This window comes from Rattus norvegicus, chromosome X (assembly GCF_021556685.1).
Source record: "Rattus norvegicus strain SHRSP/BbbUtx chromosome X, alternate assembly SHRSP_T2T, whole genome shotgun sequence".
Lineage (NCBI taxonomy): Eukaryota > Metazoa > Chordata > Mammalia > Rodentia > Muridae > Rattus > Rattus norvegicus.
This window is the reverse complement of record NC_141554.1, coordinates 65,403,703-65,421,923: the sequence shown is the minus strand read 5'-3', so window position 1 is coordinate 65,421,923 and position 18,221 is coordinate 65,403,703. Positions and strand designations below refer to the sequence as shown.

The window sequence follows — 18,221 nt, the reverse complement described above, 5'->3', positions numbered from 1 at the left end:
ATTGAATTACCACAGATGGAGAAATAAGACATTCCATAATGATAAGACATGCCATTATGAAACCAAATTTGAACAGTATCTAAACACAAATCTACCTAGAGAAGGTGCTAGAAGGTAAACTCAAACCTAAAGAGGTTAATTACACTCAGGAAACACAGGGAATAAATAATCCCAGACAAAGAAATCAAAAGAGGGGAAACATGCATACACATACACTAAACACACACACACACACACACACACACACACACACACACACACACACACACACACAATCACCACCATCACCACCACCACCACCACCACCACCACCACACCACTACTACGGCTAACTACACCAACAACAGCAAGTTAACAGAAATCAAAAATCACTGCTCACTGATATCTCTCAATATTAGTGGTTTCAATTCCCCAATAAAAAGATGTAGACTAACAGAGGGATGTTAATTACTTACAAGTAATACACCTTAACATCAAGGATGGACATCACCTCTGGGTAAAAGGTTGAGAAAAAATATTCCAAGCAAATGGATCTACTAAACAACCTAATGTAGACATTTTAACATATTACAAAATAGACTTCAAAACAAATCTGAAATGATAGAAAAGACACTACATTCTTATCCAAAGGAAAAGTTTTTCACAGATCTTGAAAGGAAAATTTGTATTTCATATAGAAACACAAAAAAACCCCACTAAAACAATACTGAATAATCAAAGAACTGCTGGAGAGATCACTATTCTTTCAGGTTGAACTCTAGAGATATAAAAACAGCATGGTGTCATTACAAAAACAGACCTATAGACCTGATGACCCACACACCTATAGAAAATTGATTTTTTGGTAAATAAGCCAGAAATTCACACTGGAAAAAAAGACAACATCTTCAATATATAATGCTGGTCAAACTTGACATCTGCCTATAGAAGAATGCAAATAGATTTATACTTATCCCCCTGCAGAAAACTTAAGTCCAGATGGATCAAAAACCTCAACACAAAACAAGATAGACTGAACCTGATAATAGAGAAAGTAGGGCATAGACTTGAACTCACTTGCACAAGAAAAGTCTTTCTAAACAATGGAACCTCATGAGATAGAAAAAGTTTTAACATGGCAAAGGGCACTGTCATTTGTACAAGCAGCAGCCTACAGGATGGGAAAAGATTCTTACCAATTAGACATCTAATAGAGGGATAATATACAAACTAGATGAAGAACTCTAAAAAAGAAAAGAAAAAAGCATATCCCTACACATCAAGAAAACAAAAAACTTCATTAAAAATGGAGTTGCATTCATAAGCATATGGTTGGAACTGGAAAATATCATCCTGAGTGAGGTAACACAATCACAGAAAAACACACATGGTATGCACTCATTGATAAGTGGCTATTAGCCCAAATGCTTGAATTACCTTAGATGCATAGAACACATGAAACTCAAGACGGATGATCAAAATGTGAATGCTTCACTCCTTCTTTAAAAGGGGCAACAAGAATACCCTTGGCAGGGAATAGAGAAGCAAAGATTAAAACAGACACAGAAGGAACACCCATTCAGAGCCTGCCCCACATGTGGCCCATACATATACAGCCATCCAATTAGACAAGATGGATGAAGCAAAGAAGTGCAGGCTGACAGGAGCCGGATGTAGATCGCTCCTGAGAGACACAGCCAGAATACAGCAAATACAGAAGCGAATGCCAGCAGCAAACCACTGAACTGAGAATAGGACCCCCGTTGGATGAATCAGAGAAAGAACTGGAAGAGCTTGAAGGGGCTCGAGACCCCTTATGAACAACAAAGCCAAGCAACCAGAGCTTCCAGGGACTAAGCCACTAACTAAAGACTATACATGGACTGACCCTGGACTCTGACCTCATAGGTAGCAATGAATATCCTAGTAAGATCACCAGTGTAAGAGGAAGCCCTTGGTCCTGCTAAGACTGAACCCCCAGTGAACGTGATTGTTGGGGGGAGGACAGCAATGGGGGTGGGGAGGGAAACACCCATAAAGAAGGGGAGGGGGAGGGATTAGGGGGATGTTTGCCCGGAAACCGGGAAAGGGAATAACATTCGAAATGTAAATAAGAAATACTCAAGTTAATAAAAAAAAATGGAGTTGCAGTCTTAAACAGAGAGATCTCAAAAGAAGAACCTCAAATGGCTAAGAAACACTTAAATGTTCAACATCCCTAGCCATTAAGTAAATGCAAATCAAAACAACTTTTGAATTCCATCTTGTCAGAATAGTTACAATCAGAAACAAGGGTGACAGTTCATGCTGGCAAAGATATGGAACAAGAGGAACACTCACTCCTCCAGTGCTGGTGGGAACAAGAACAAACCACATTGGAAATGGTTCCTCAGAAAATTTGAAATAGTTCTACCTGAAGAATCAGGTATACCTCCTTAGATATATAGTTATTCTTTGTTCTACCACAAGGACATTTGCTCATCCATGTTCATTGCTGCTCTATTCAGAAGTTGGAAACAACCTTGACGTCTGTTAACAGAAGACTAGATAAAGAAAATACAGTACGTTTACATTATGATGTTTTAACCAGCTGAAGAACTCCATTAGAGAAACACAGGAAAACATAAATAAACAAGTAGAAGCCTACAGAGAGGAATCACAAAAATCCCTGAAAGAATTCCAGGAAAACACAATCAAACAGTTGAAGGAATTAAAAATGGAAATAGAAGCAATCAAGAAAGAACACATGGAAACAACCCTGGATATAGAAAACCAAAAGAAGAGACAAGGAGCCATAGATACAAGCTTCACCAACAGAATACAAGAGATAGAAGAGAGAATCTCTGGAGCAGAAGATTCCATAGAAATCATCGACTCAACTGTCAAAGATAATGTGCAGCAGAAAAAGCTACTGGTCCAAAACATACAGGAAATCCAGGACTCAATGAGAAGATCAAACCTAAGGATAATAGGTAAAGAAGAGAGTGAAGACTCCCAGCTCAAAGGACCAGTAAATATCTTCAACAAAATCATAGAAGAAAACTTCCCTGACCTAAAGAAAGAGATACCCATAAGTATACAAGAAGCCTACAGAACTCCAAATAGATTGGACCAGAAAAGAAACTCCTCCCGTCACATAATAGTCAAAACACCAAATGCACAAAATAAAGAAAGAATATTAAAAGCAGTAAGGGAAAAAGGTCAAGTAACATATAAAGGCAGACCTATCAGAATCACACCAGATTTTTCGCCAGAGACTATGAAAGCCAGAAGATCCTGGACAGATGTTATACAGACCCTAAGAGAACACAACTGCCAGCCCAGGTTACTGCATCCTGCAAAACTCTCAATTAACATAGATGGAGAAACCAAGATATTCCATGACAAAGCCAAGTTTACACAATATCTTTCTACAAATCCAGCACTACAAAGGATAATAAATGGTAAAGCCCAACATAAGGAGGCAAGCTACACCATAGAAGAAGCAAGAAACTAATTGCCTTGGCAACAAAACAAAGGGAAGAAAAGCACACAAACATAAACTCATATCCAAATATGAATATAACAGGAAGCAATAATCACTATTCCTTAATATCTCTCAACATCAATGGACTCAACTCCCCAATAAAAAGACATAGATTAACAAACTGGATACGCAACAAGGACCCTGCATTCTGCTGCCTACAGGAAACACACCTCAGAGACTAAGACAGACACTACCTCAGAGTGAAAGGCTGGAAAACAACTTTCCAAGCAAATGGTCAGAAGAAGCAAGCTGGAGTAGCCATTCTAATATCAAATAAAATCAATTTTCAACTAAAAGTCATCAAAAAAGATAAGGAAGGACACTTCATATTCATCAAAGGAAAAATCAACCAAGATGAACTCTCAATCCTAAATATCTATGCCCCAAATACGAGGGCACCTACATACGTAAAAGAAACCTTACTAAAGCTCAAAACACACATTGCACCTCACACAATAATAGTAGGAGAATTCAACACCCCACTCTCATCAATGGACAGATCATGGAAACAGAAATTAAACAGAGACGTAGACAGACTAAGAGAAGTCATGAGCCAAATGGACTTAACAGATATTTATAGAACATTCTATCCTAAAGCAAAAGGATATACCTTCTTCTCAGCTCCTCATGTTACTTTCTCCAAAATTGACCATATAATTGGTTAAAAAACGGGCCTCAACAGGTACAGAAAGATAGAAATAATCCCATGCGTGCTATCAGACCACCACGGCCTAAAGCTGGTCTTCAATAACAATAAGGGAAGAACGCCAACATATACGTGGAAGTTGAATAATGCTCTACTCAACGATAACCTGGTCAAGGAAGAAATAAAGAAATTAAAGACTTTTTAGAATTTAATGAAAATGAAGGTACAACATACCCAAACTTATGGGACACAATGAAAGCTGTGCTAAGAGGAAAACTCATAGCGCTGAGTGCCTGCAGAAAGAAACAGGAAAGAGCATATGTCAGCAGTGTGACAGCACACCTAAAACCTCTAGAACAAAAAGAAGCAAATACACCCAGGAGGAGTAGAAGGCAGGAAATAATCAAACTCAGAGCTGAAATCAACCAAGTAGAAACAAAAAGGACCATAGGAAGAATCAACAGAACCAAAAGTTGGTTCTTTGAGAAAATCAACAAGATAGATAAACCCTTAGCCAGACTAACGAGAGGACACAGAGAGTGTGTCCAAATTAACAAAATCAGAAATGAAAAGAGAGACATAACTACAGATTCAGAGGAAATTCAAAAAATCATCAGATCTTATTATAAAAGCCTATATTCAACAAAACTTGAAAATCTGCAGGAAATGGACAATTTCCTAGACAGATACCAGGTACCAAAGTTAAATCAGGAACAGATAAACCAGTTAAAGAACCCCATAACTCCTAAGGAAATAGAAGCAGTCATTAAAGGCCTCCCAACCAAAAAGAGCCCAGGTCCAGATGGGTTTAGTGCAGAATTCTATCAGACCTTCATAGAAGACCTCATACCAATACTATCCAAACTATTCCACAAAATTGAAACAGATGGAGCGCTAACAAATTCCTTCTATGAAGCCACAATTACTCTTATACCTAAACCACACAAAGACACAACAAAGAAAGAGAACTTCGGACCAATTTCCCTTATGAATATCGATGCACAAATACTCAATAAAATTCTGGCAAACCGAATCCAAGAGCACATCAAAACAATCATCCACCATGATCAGGTAGGCTTCATCCCAGGCATGCAGGGATGGTTTAATATACGGAAAACCATCAACGTGATCCATTATATAAACAAACTGAAAGAACAAAAACACATGATCATTTCATTAAATGCTGAGAAATCATTTGACAAAATTCAACACCCCTTCATGATAAAAGTCCTGGAAAGAATAGGAATTCAAGGCCTATACCTAAATATAGTAAAAGCCATACACAGCAAACCAGTTGCTGACATTAAACTAAATGGAGAGAAACTTGAAGCAATCCCATTAAAATCAGGGACTAGACAAGGCTGCCCACTCTCTCCCTACTTATTCAATATAGTTCTTGAAGTTCTAGCCAGAGCAATCAGACAACAAAAGGAGATCAAAGGGATACAGATCGGAAAAGAAGAGGTCAAAATATCACTATTTGCAGATGACATGATAGTATATTTAAGTGATCCCAAAAGTTCCACCAGAGAACTACTAAAGCTGATAAACAACTTCAGCAAAGTGGCTGTGTATAAAATTAACTCAAATAAATCAGTAGCCTTCCTCTACACAAAAGAGAACAAGCTGAGAAAGAAATTAGGGAAACGACACCCTTCATAATAGACCCAAATAATATAAAGTACCTCGGTGTGACTTTAAGCAAGCAAGTAAAAGATCTGTAAAATAAGAACTTCAAGCCTCTGAAGAAAGAAATTGAAGAAGACCTCAGAAGATGGAAAGATCTCCCATGCTCATAGATTGGCAGGATTAATATAGTAAAAATGGCCATTTTACCAAAAGCGATCTACAGATTCAATGCAATCCCCATCAAAATACCAATCCATTTCTTCAAAGAGTTAGACAGAACAATTTGCAAATTCATCTGGAATAACAAAAAACCCAGGATAGCTAAAACTATCCTCAACAATAAAAGGACTTCAGGGGGAATCACTATCCCTGTACTCAAGCAGTATTACAGAGCAATAGTGATAAAAACTGCAGGGTATTGGTACAGAGACAGACAGATAAACCAATGGAACAGAATTGAAGACCCAGAAATGAACCCACACACCTATGGTCACTTGATTTTTGACAAAGGAGCCAAAACCATCCAATGGAAAAAAGATAGCATTTTCAGCAAATGGTGCTGGTTCAACTGGAGGTCAACATGTAGAAGAATGCAGATCGATCCATGCTTAGCACCCTGTACAAAGCTTAAGTCCAAGTTAATCAAGGACCTCCACATCAAACCAGATACACTCAAAGTAATAGAAGAAAACTAGGGTAGCATCATGAACACATGGGAACTGGAAAAAATTTCCTGAACAAAACATCAGTGGCTTATGCTCAAGAATCGACAAATGGGATCTCATAAAAGTGCAAAGCTTCTGTAAGGCAAAGGACACTGTGGTTAGGACAAAACGGCAACCAACAGATTGGGAAAAGATCTTTACCCATCCTACAACAGATAGGGGCCTTATATCCAAAATATACAAAGAACTCAAGAAGTTAGACCGCAGGGAGACAAATAACCTCATTAAAAACGGGGTTCAGAGCTAAACAAAGAATTCACAGCTGAGGAATGCCGAATGGCTGAGAAACACCTAAAGAAATGTTCAACATCTTTAGTCATAAGGGAAATGCAAATCAAAACAACCCTGAGATTTCACCTCACACCAGTGAGAATGGCTAAGATCAAAAACTCAGGTGACAGCAAATGCTGGCGAGGATGTGGAGAAAGAGGAATACTCCTCCATTGTTGGTGGGATTGCAGACTGGTAAAACCATTCTGGAAATCAGTCTGGAGGTTCCTCAGAAAATTGGACATTGAACTGCCTCAGGATCCAGCTATACCTCTCTTGGGCATATACCCACAAGATGCCCCAACATATAAAAAAGACACGTGCTCCACTATGTTCATAGCAGCCTTATTTATAATAGCCAGAAGCTGGAAAGAACCCAGATGCCCTTCAACAGAGGAATGGATACAGAAAATGTGGTACATCTACACAATGGAATATTACTCAGCTATCAAAAAGAATGACTTTATGAAATTCGTAGGCAAATGGTTGGAACTGGAAAATATCATCCTGAGTGAGGTAACCCTATCACAGAGAAACACACCTGGTATGCACTCATTGATAAGTGGCTATTAGCCCAAATGCTTGAATTACCCTAGATGCCTAGAACACATGAAACTCAAGACGGATAATCAAAATGTGAATGCTTCACTCCTTCTTTAAAAGGGGAACAAGAATACCCTTGGCAGGGAATAGAGAGGCAAAGATTAAAACAGACACAGAAGGAAAACCCATTCAGAGCCTGCCCCACATATGGCCCATACATATATAGCCACCCAATTAGACAAGTTGGATGAAGCAAAGAAGTGCAGGCCGACAGGAGCCAGATGTAGATCTCTCCTGAGAGACACAGCAAGAATACAACAAATACAGAGGCAAATGCCAGCAGCAAACCACTGAACTGAGAACAGGACCCCTGTTGAAGGAATCAGAGAAAGAACTGGAAGAGCTTGAAGGGGCTCGAGACCCCATATGAACAACAATGCCAAGCAACCAGAGCTTCCAGGGACTAAGCCACTACCTAAAGACTATACATGGACTTACCCTGAACTCTGACCTCATAGGTAGCATTGAATATCCTAGTAAGATCAGAAGTGTAAGGGGAAGCCCTGGGTCCTGCTAAGACTGAACGTGATTGTTGGGGGAGGGCAGCAATGGGGGGAGGATGGGGTGGGGAACACCTATAAAGAAGGGGAGGGGGAGGGATTAGGGAGATGTTTGCCCGTAAACAGTGAAAGGGAATAACACTCGAAATGTAAATAAGAAATACTCAAGTTAAAAAAAATAAAAAAAATAAAAAAAATTGACATCATGAAATTTTTGGGAAAATGGATGGAACCTGAAAAATATCATTCTGAGTAAGGTATCTTAGCCTCAGAAAGACAAATATGGTATGATTCTCTTATACGTGGATATTAGAGGTCAAATCAATAATAACAAAGCTACACTCTGTAGACTATCAGAGATTAGGCATAGAGTTAGGGACTAGGGAAGATAGAAATATCTCCCTAGAGATGTGAAATAGAGTAGATAATTATGGCTAGATAAGGAGGGCTGGAATGGGAGGATCAAGCAGGGCAGGGAGAGGACAAGGGAAGGGATGGGGGAGAGAATGCTACAATTAAGGGGTATTTGAGGAATAGAGTGTAAACCTTATACAGTATCTACTTCATAAAAATATACATATATAAACATGTATGTGTGCATGTATGTATATGAATATATGCATGCTATGAAGGTTATCTGAGTGAAATCACCAAATAATGGGGGAGACAGAGTCCTAACTAGACATTTCTGGTCACCAAATGATGCTTCATATATTAGGACTGGGTTACATCTAATTGAGTTGTTGGCCAAAGCGGCCCAGTGGAAACCCCCTAAGACACCAGGCTGTTGCCAAGAATATAGGTTGCTCTCCATAAACTAACAATGAAGCTTCATTACCGAAGACAATACCTACACAACTCACTAAACATGGAGAAGTTGAGCTGGTACTTACACAGAGGCTTCTTCATCCCTGCATTCTAATGTCCTTGGTATTGGAAGGTACTCTGAATGCTTTCAAAAGAGAAACATAAACATAAACCTACCCACCCCATCTGATGAAGATAAAGGATACAATTTCATGTACTGAGTGTAAGCTGATACGTTGCTATGACCTCAGAAGAGATTAAAAAAATATTTATTTCTTCATGGGTTCTAGCTACTGATCTTTTGACTCATTAAAGATTACCATCACTAACCAAGCATAAATTGACTTATTGAATATTTGCATAGAAATTTACCATTTTTCAAATATGCAACAAAACATAATTGCATGGAAATGCTACACTTTCTAATCATTAAATGTTTTATGCCTGTGTCAAAATGCCATACCATACCCTATAAGTACACAAAATTAAAATAATAACTAAAGTTGTCCATATGAAAGAAAACAAAATATAAATGCCAGGTTAACACTTCTGGTTATTGGAATGTAGCACTCTAACACTTTGGGAACTGTAATCAGTACATAAGATTCATACTTTACAATATGAAAATGTAGATTGTCACAGAATTCTGTGTTGTTAACATTGTTGTCCTGCCATCTCTTGTGGTTATTTTTCTGATTATACCTCTTTGACCTTTGCTCAGAAAGTTTAATCAAGGTTGTCTTATTGTGCACTTAACCCTTAGGATATACTAGATTATATTTGATGCAGTCTTGGCTGGATTGTTGAGTATATTTTTTGCTAATATCTTTGAGATATTTTGTCTCTGTAGCAATAAGGTGAAATTCAGTCACCATCCTTTAAAAGCCTGGAATAATTATGAATTTATTTTTTCTTTTGTTTTCTATTGTTTGTTTTCAATTCATTGTGACTGCAATTTCCCCTCCCTCCACTTTTCCCAGCGCTTCCCTTTAAATAATAATTCAGTCATTGAATTAAAAAATGTACATTGTTCACTAAATTCTGTTTAAGGTCAATTTCTAAGTAAGCCCTGTTTACTCGCCAAGCACACAGTTTCTTGGTTTTCCCAAATAATAGGTATATTTTTCCATCTTTATTAACTTGGGCATTTCTTATTTACATTTCGATTGTTTTTCCCTTTCCCGGTTTCCAGGCCAACATCCCCCTAACCCCTCCCCCTCCCCTTCTATATGGGTGTTCCCCTCCTCATCCTCCCCCCCATTGCCGCCCTCCCCCCAACAATCACATTCACTGGGGGTTCAGTCTTGGCAGGACCAAGGGCTTCCCCTTCCACTGGTGCTCTTACTAGGATATTCATTGCTACCTATGAGGTTGGAGCCCAGGGTCAGTCCATGTATAGTCTTTGGGTAGTGGCTTAGTCCCTGGAAGCTCTGGTTGCTTGGCATTGTTGTTCATATGGGGTCTCGAGCCCTGTCAAGCTCTTCAAGTCCTTTCTCTGATTCCTTCAATGGGGGTCCCGTTCTCAGTTCAGTGGTTTGCTGATGGCATTCGCCTATGTATTTGCTGTATTCTGGCTATGTCTCTCAGGAGAGATCTACATCCGGTTCCTGTCGGTCTGCACTCCTTTGCTTCATCCATCTTATCTAGTTTAGTGGCTGTATATGTATGGGCCACATGTGGTGCAGGCTCTGAATGGGTGTTCCTTCTGCCTCTGTTCTAAACTTTGCCTCCCTATTCCCTGCCAAGGGTATTCTTGTTCCCCTTTTAAAGAAAGAGTGAAACATTCACATTTTGGTCATCCTTCTTGAGTTTCATGTGTTCTGTGCATCTAGGGTAATTCGAGCATTTGTGCTAATAGCCACTTATCAATGAGTGCATACCATGTGTGTTTCTCTGTGATTGGGTTACCTCACTCAGGATGATATTTTCCAGTTCCAACCATTTGCCTACGAATTTCATAAAGTCATTCTTTTTGATAGCTGAGTAATATTCCATTGTGTAGATGTACCACATTTTCTGTATCCATTCCTCTGTTGAAGGACATCTGGGTTCTTTCCAGCTTCTGACTATTATAAATAAGGCTGCGATGAACATAGTGGAGCACGTGTCTTTTTTATATGTTGAGGCATCTTTTGGGTATACGCCCAAGAGAGGTATAGCTGGGTCCTCAGGCAGTTCAATATCCAATTTTCTGAGGAACCTTCAGACTGATTTCCAGAATGGTTGTACCAGTCTGCAATCCCACCAACAATGGAGGAGTGTTCCTCTTTCCCCACATCCTTGCCAGCATCTGCTGTCACCTGAGTTTTTGATCTTAGCCATTCTCACTGGTGTGGGGTGAAATCTCAGGTTTGTTTTGATTTGCATTTCCCTTATGACTAAAGATGTTGAACATTTCTTAGGTGTTTCTCAGCCATTCGGCATTCCTCAGCTGTGAATTCTTTGTTTAGCTCTTAACCCCATTTTTTAATGGGATTATTTGTCTCCCTGCAGTCTAACTTCTTGAGTTCTTTGTATATTTTGGATATAAGGCCTCTATCTGTTGTAGGATTGGTAAAGATCTTTTCCCAATCTGTTAGTTGCCATTTTGTCCTAACCACAGTGTCCTTTGCCTTACAGAAGCTTTGCAGTTTTATGAGATCCCATTTGTCAATTCTTGATCTTAGAGCATAAGTCATTCGTGTTTTGTTCAGGAACTTTTCTCAAGTGCCCATGTGTTTGAGATTCTTCCCCACTTTTTTTCTTAGTTTGAGTTTCTCTGGTTTGATGTGGAGGTCCTTGATCCACTTGGACTTAAGCTTTGTACAGGGTGATAAGCATGGATCAATCTGCATTCTTCTATATGCTGACCTCCAATTGAATCAGCACCATTTGCTGAAAATGCTATCTTTTTTCCATTGGATGGTTTTGGCTCCTTTGTCAAAAATCAAGTGACCATATAGGTGTGTGGGTTCATTTCTGGGTCCTCAATTCTATTCCACTGGTCTATCTGTCTGTCTCTGTACCAACCATGCAGTTTTTATCACTATTGCTCTGTAATACTGCTTGAGTTCAGGGATAGTGATTCCCCTGGAAGTCCTTTGATTGTTGAGAATAGTTTTAGCTATCCTGGGTTTTTTTCTTATTACAGATGAATTTGGAAATTGTTCTGTCCAACTCTCTGAAGAATTGGATTGGTATTTTGATGGGGATTGCATTGAATCTGTAGTTCACTTTTGGTAAAATGGCCATTTTTACTATATTAATCCTGCCAATCCATGAGCATGGGAGACCTTTACATCTTCTGAGATCATCTTCAAATTCTTTCTTCAGAGGCTTGAAGTTCTTATCATACAGATCTTTCACTTGCTTGATTAGAGTCACACTGAGGTATTTTATATTTTTTGGTACTACCAAATTATAGTTTTAGTGATGGTGAAAACGTGGAATATGTGTTGTTCAGGTGAATTAAGCTTTAATGTGGAGTAGTTAATCTGTTGATTCACTTTATATTGGCATTTGAGGACAATAAATTGTCTAGCAGTTTATTACAGTTAATAGCATGTGTTCCAAAAACCAAGAAATACATTTTCTGATTATGCAACTAAAGTATTAGAATTAAATATTTGATTTCTAAAATTGGATTTTATGTAGTAGAGCCAATGTAGACTGGAGGTTTCAAAGATGAGTTGGGCAGAAATTATTTATATCACTGATATATAATGAAATACACAGTCCTCATTTACCATAAGAAGTTCTCTTATGATGGAAATGACTGAAATGTGTGGTCACTGCCGAATATTTACAGTATTCTAATTTTTAAGTTTTATTTTAAAGTATGAAAGTAATATGAATTATAAGAATAATCAACTCAAATTAGTTATAGATATAAATTACTGAAATTACTTTAATTAATAGTGTGAAGATAGTAACAAATTTTCTGGTGGTGGGGTTTGAAAATGTGGTAGATTACAAAGAATGTTGGAAGTCATCATGAAAAGTGGATAAGCCCCAAAGTTTGGTTACTTTTCTTCTTTGGCTAAGAAATGTGTGTCCCTTCCCTGATGAATTACACAGCTTCTGGAGAAATACATATGAATGAGAAGGAAATACTTGCAACAGACTTACCAAATCAACCCCTGTGATCTATGGAGTGGCACACAAGGTGGTCAAGTTGTTCTCAAATCCAAGCTGCCTGCTTTAGGCATTTGGTTGAATTAATTATATGGTCTAATCTTATTGTATATTTTTGCACTGTGTATACTTTCTGTATAAACAAAAGATCTGTTCACATCATCATATGTTTGCCAATGTTCCCATATTTAAAGGCACTGAAGAGCTTCAAATATAATATGAATTCTCTTTCTTTCCAAATGTGATTCTCTAGTGGGATTCTTTTTATGTATGTATTGCAAGAACTATGCTCTTAATGAAACAAAAATAACTAAACTCAGGGAAACATCTTCTACATTCCTCTTGAATCCAATTCCCAACTTAGCTTTTGCTAGGCCTATTCTAAGAAGCTCTGGGTGTGGGAGGAAGAATTATTATTTAGTCTTTCTCCTTAAAGGAACTGTAAAATCAAGCCATACTTGTACTTCAATTCCCTTGGTAAGCCATTTGTTATGTAGCTTGTGAATTAAAAATACATGAAGGTTTTAGCTATATCAGTACTATTCTAGAAACCAGTTAGTTTTTCATATTGTTTAGACAGGGTGGTGTGACCCAACAAAACATTGGCTGGGGGTATTTTATGGATTTTTATGCATATAATAAAACTTGTATTGCAAGATTGATGGGTGTTTTTCATTCCTAAGAAAGTCAATTTCCTGTTATATGGGGAAAGAGGACCTTTCGTGGCAGTAAATAATTGAATGACATAAAATTCCATAGGCTCATGATAGTTTATTTAACTGTTGATCATGTTTTAACCTGTTAACAGGGAGAATATTTTTTGACTGAAACCATTCCTTGCTTAACTGAGAGTGGGTAAATACATGATGTCTTAGAAAAATTGGCGAAGCAGGCATTTTTCTTTCTATTTTAGTATTTCTAGACACATGCAGCAGAGTCTTGTTTTTCTTCTCCTAGTCACGTCTGTCCTAACAGCATTACATTTTAAAGTATAATGCTACCCTTTCCATCACTGTGACTGCTAACTTTATCATCTGTGAAAACTTCTCTATAGGTTGAGTCTCTTTAGAATTAGTGCTTTTTTTCCCCTAACATGTCAAGCTTACTTTCTTCCTTCCTTTTCTTCCTTCATTCCTTCCTTCCTTCCTTCCTTCTTTCTTTCTTTCTTTCTTTCTTTCTTTCTCTTTTCTTTTCTTTTTCATCACAGTACTTGTCTAAGAATACAAGTTGTGCATATTTTTCTTACACACTGTATAAGCAGTATGTATCATGCATCATCGGTACATTTATTCCTTACCCTTGGATAGTCTTAGGAGAGGTAGAGCCGTCAAAGTATAGCATCCTCAGGAGGATTCCAAGGACACAGAATCAGTGTCAGCTGCTTTTGTTATTTATACCATAAAATAATGTTATTAAAAGTCATACCATAAAATAATGTTATTAAAAGAGAAAAATGTTCCCCTGATTGTATTGCACTTCTGGCATTACCTTGAAGAAAAAGAGCACAGCTGGGGTGAGCTTTGTTGCCTTAAGGCCTTGGGATTTTGATAGATGAGAAGGCATCTGTATTGTGGGATTTATTGATAAATACACTTTTTTTCATGAAATATCAGTATAATGAATGGGCAAAAAACATGTTAACAGGAAAAAGTTAGCTCAAAATGTATGTTATAGAGCAGGTGGGAAAATCATAACTTAAAGCCAGTGTATTGATGCTACTGTGGTACCTGTTTGAGGATATTTAATGTCTATATTATATGCCATGGAGAGAAGATGACTAATGTTTAAGAGTCAATATTTTCATCCCTTTGAAGTTGGGAACACTCTCGGCAACTGCAATTAAGAAGTAAGTTGGGATTTTAAACTCTTTCATGTTAACTGTAACCCCTCCGAGGCTACTTGTTCAACCAGTTCCACTCTATTCTTTCCCAGTTTGTCATCCAGCTTTATGGGTCTTTTAAACTCCCCTACAGTTCCCTCATATGTTATAAACCCCTTTGAGTAATGTAACCAAATTCCTATTCTCCCACTCTACCAATTGTTACAATGCTTTGTATCGGTTAGGTATTCAGTAGGGAATTGGGTTATGAATCTAGTCTTTTAATGGCTGAGACATCTCTCTTCTCCTCAGTAAGGATTTTTAAAAGAGCACATAATATTGGAATACTTTTACAATGTTAGAAAATGATATGGGAATACACTTTTATAGTTAATGCTACTCATGTTTTATTAATGATTGAAAAATGTCATAGTTGTTCATTAAATGCCTACCTTTGTTGTCTTCAGAATCTTCTTGTACTTCTGTATTTTTTCCTTCTGGAGAGCTCACTGTCTTGCATAATTTCCATCAATCATGTAAGTAGTAATGTCTCTTTAACTTAGACTGTAAGGCCTGACTTCTCTTCCAATTTCTGCTTGCAGTCATTTCTCTGACCTGTCATTTAGCTATGTTCTGAGTTCCTATCACAGTTTATCCTCTTACATTTCAGAGTACTGCTTATCAGCTTGTGAATGCATTAGTTTGTACCTCATTGGCTTACAACCTGTTTGACTAATTCGCTGCATTTTGTGCACCCGCTTCTTAAATAAATTTACTTTCTCTTCTCATCTTAACCAGTCAAGACATGATTGTGAGCAATGCTTACTTTGCAGAATCTTTATTTGCCTTTCTAACTTTGTTCACTTATTTTCCCAGGTAATAATTTTGGTGATCATTTGCAGAAGACAACATAGTGGGTATATTGCTCTCTGTAGGCTGTACAATTACTACTGAGACTGTTCAACTGTCTCTGCAATAGGTATATTTATACTTCTACGTGCCTATGCATATATACATGGATATGCATAATAAATAATAAATCAGTATGATTTGTAGCAGTAGAGAACTTGAATTAATAATCTCACCTCCAACACTAAAGTTACCCCCACTAACCTCAGTTCACCAATCTACAAATTTGGCATAATTATGAACTCAGGGCATTGTGGAAGGTTTCAGTGAGTTAAAAAAATCCCTGGCCTAGTAAACTAATATTGCATTCAGTAAACACAAGACATGACATTATTTTAATTCAACAATCAAAGTAAGTGCCTTTATTGAAGAGCTTTGTATACCAGGAATTTTTTCCACATGTACGGTCTAGAAAGATGCTTACACGTTCCTTGCCTTCAAAAATCCCATAATCGGTAAGAAGAGGACAACCTTACGTGGTTACTTATAGAGAAATGAGAAATCAGGACAAGTATTCTTACAAATTCATGCACGTATACTTCTGGGAGCCAGGGAACTCTTACTCCAGAAGTAAGTATATGGCAGAATGTAGACTGGATCATGAGGGACTAGTAGGAGATAGTTGTCACCAAGAAGAGAAATTGAGAACAAATTTCCAGGTAGAGGAAAGTAAAAACAATGACGTGTTATTAGTGCAAATATACCTGGGGACATTGAGAGGAAGTCCAGTTAAAAGCAATAAAGCTAGACAGGAAAATTAGCCTGGTAATGAGGGGCTTCCTGAAAGGGATTAATTTGCATTTGGAGTTGTGATATATTCTAATGTTGCATTTAGAAATATTTTTATTTATTTTATGTGTATGAGTGTTTTGCCTGCATATATACATGTGTGTACCACGTGCATACATGGTGCCTGCAGAAGTCAGAAGAGGGCATCAGATCCACTGAAAGTGGAATTACAGATGGCTGTAAACTATCATATAGGTGCTGGGAACGGAATGGAATGCCTCTTCTAGACTGACAAATTCTCTGAACCACCGAGTCCTTTCTCCAGCTTCTCTTAATGTTGTTTTAAAACACATATCAAATAATTTATCAAGAAACTAGAGAGTCATCTCAGTTCGTTAAGTGCTTCCCATAGAAGCATGAGGAACTGACTTCGGTGTGGCACATTTATAATCCAATCACTGGGCAGGCAGAGACAGGCAGATTCTTGATGCTCACTGGCCAATGAGCCTGATTTGTCAAACTCCACACTTGGTAACAGACTGTCCTAAACAATAATATGGAAGTTGACTGAGGAAGAGGTACCTGATGTTAACCTCTGGTCATATATATGTGCATCCACATGTATACAATTACGCAAACACCATACACATATACATAAAATGCCTTATATGTGCACATACTTCAATTTATGAAGATCTTATTTGGACTGTCATTTCTGTATCTTGGTAGTTACTTATAGTATTATTTTCTCAGTGTTTGTTGACCAGCATGTAGGAATAAAATTCAGGGACGTACAAAGGAACTATGGTGGAGAAAACACAAATTAGTTATTTAGAAGTATAGTGATTGAGTATATAAATAAAAAGAAACTTTCAAGTATCAAAATGGCATAATAGAACTTAGATATTTTTGTATACAGAAGATTATTGTATATGTGAACAGAGATAATTTCATTTTTGTTAATGATTTGCTGCACTATTTTCTTTGATACCTGCCTCTTGGATGGGGCTAGGATTCCCAATGCTACATTGAATAGCAGTGGCAGAAGCAGAGAACCTTATATTTTTCCTGATCTTAAAAGGAAATCCTTCAGTTTTCCCATGTTAAGTGTGATGCTAGTGATGTGCCTCTTATATGTCGCTTTTATCATGTAGATATATAACTTCTTTCTTTTTTGTTTATTCTATTACTGCAACACGATGTCGTACCTTTTTGACACGATGTCAATTTTTGTTATCATTTAGACGATTGAATAATTTTTATTTTCCATTTGGCTGATGTGATGGGTAGCACTAATTATCATGTGGGTAACGGTAGGTATATTCCAGGCATACCATTATAGCCATGGTATGTAATCTTCTTTACATACTGTCCAGTTCAGTTTGTTAGTACTATGCTGAGGATTTTTGCATGAATATTTATCAGGGATATCTACTGTGGTTGTCTCACTGTCAATGTAATGGAGGTATTCTCTAGTGGTTTTGTCCTGTAGGATTTTCTTCCTTTTAAGTCATATTTAAGCCTCTAGTTCTTTTGGGGTTGATTGTTTTCATATACTGTGTGAGATGATGATCTGTCATTGTTCTGCACAAGGATGCTTAGCTCATCTGCCACCATACTAGATAGAGTCCTTCCTCCATTGTATGTTCCTGGGATCCTTGTCAAAATCTTGTCTGCAGTATGGAGTTTTTTTTTCTGGATTGTCTATTCTCATAGCCGGCATTCTATTCACCATAAGTGACAATGACTAGGTTAGCTGATTAGATGTTTATAGCAAATATTGATCCCAGTCTTTTGCTGCCAGGAAGTTCAAGTACAGATTTACTTGAAATGGTTAAAGCCAATCACTCACAGATGATTAAAAATTTAAAGTGGGTATGTGCTCAAAGATGGTTTTGAAAATGGCAGGTAGTGGGAAATGGCCTTAAAGAAATTAAATGCTTTTAATATTGAATTTAGAATTTAT

At 37.6% G+C, this 18,221-nt stretch overlaps 1 protein-coding gene across 1 annotated transcript in view; it reads left to right on the top strand.

The window, feature by feature from the left end:
• The window catches only part of Mageb18 (MAGE family member B18), a 756,240-nt gene that overhangs the window by 129,744 nt on the left and 608,275 nt on the right, over window positions 1-18,221 (top strand). The window lies entirely within an intron of this gene.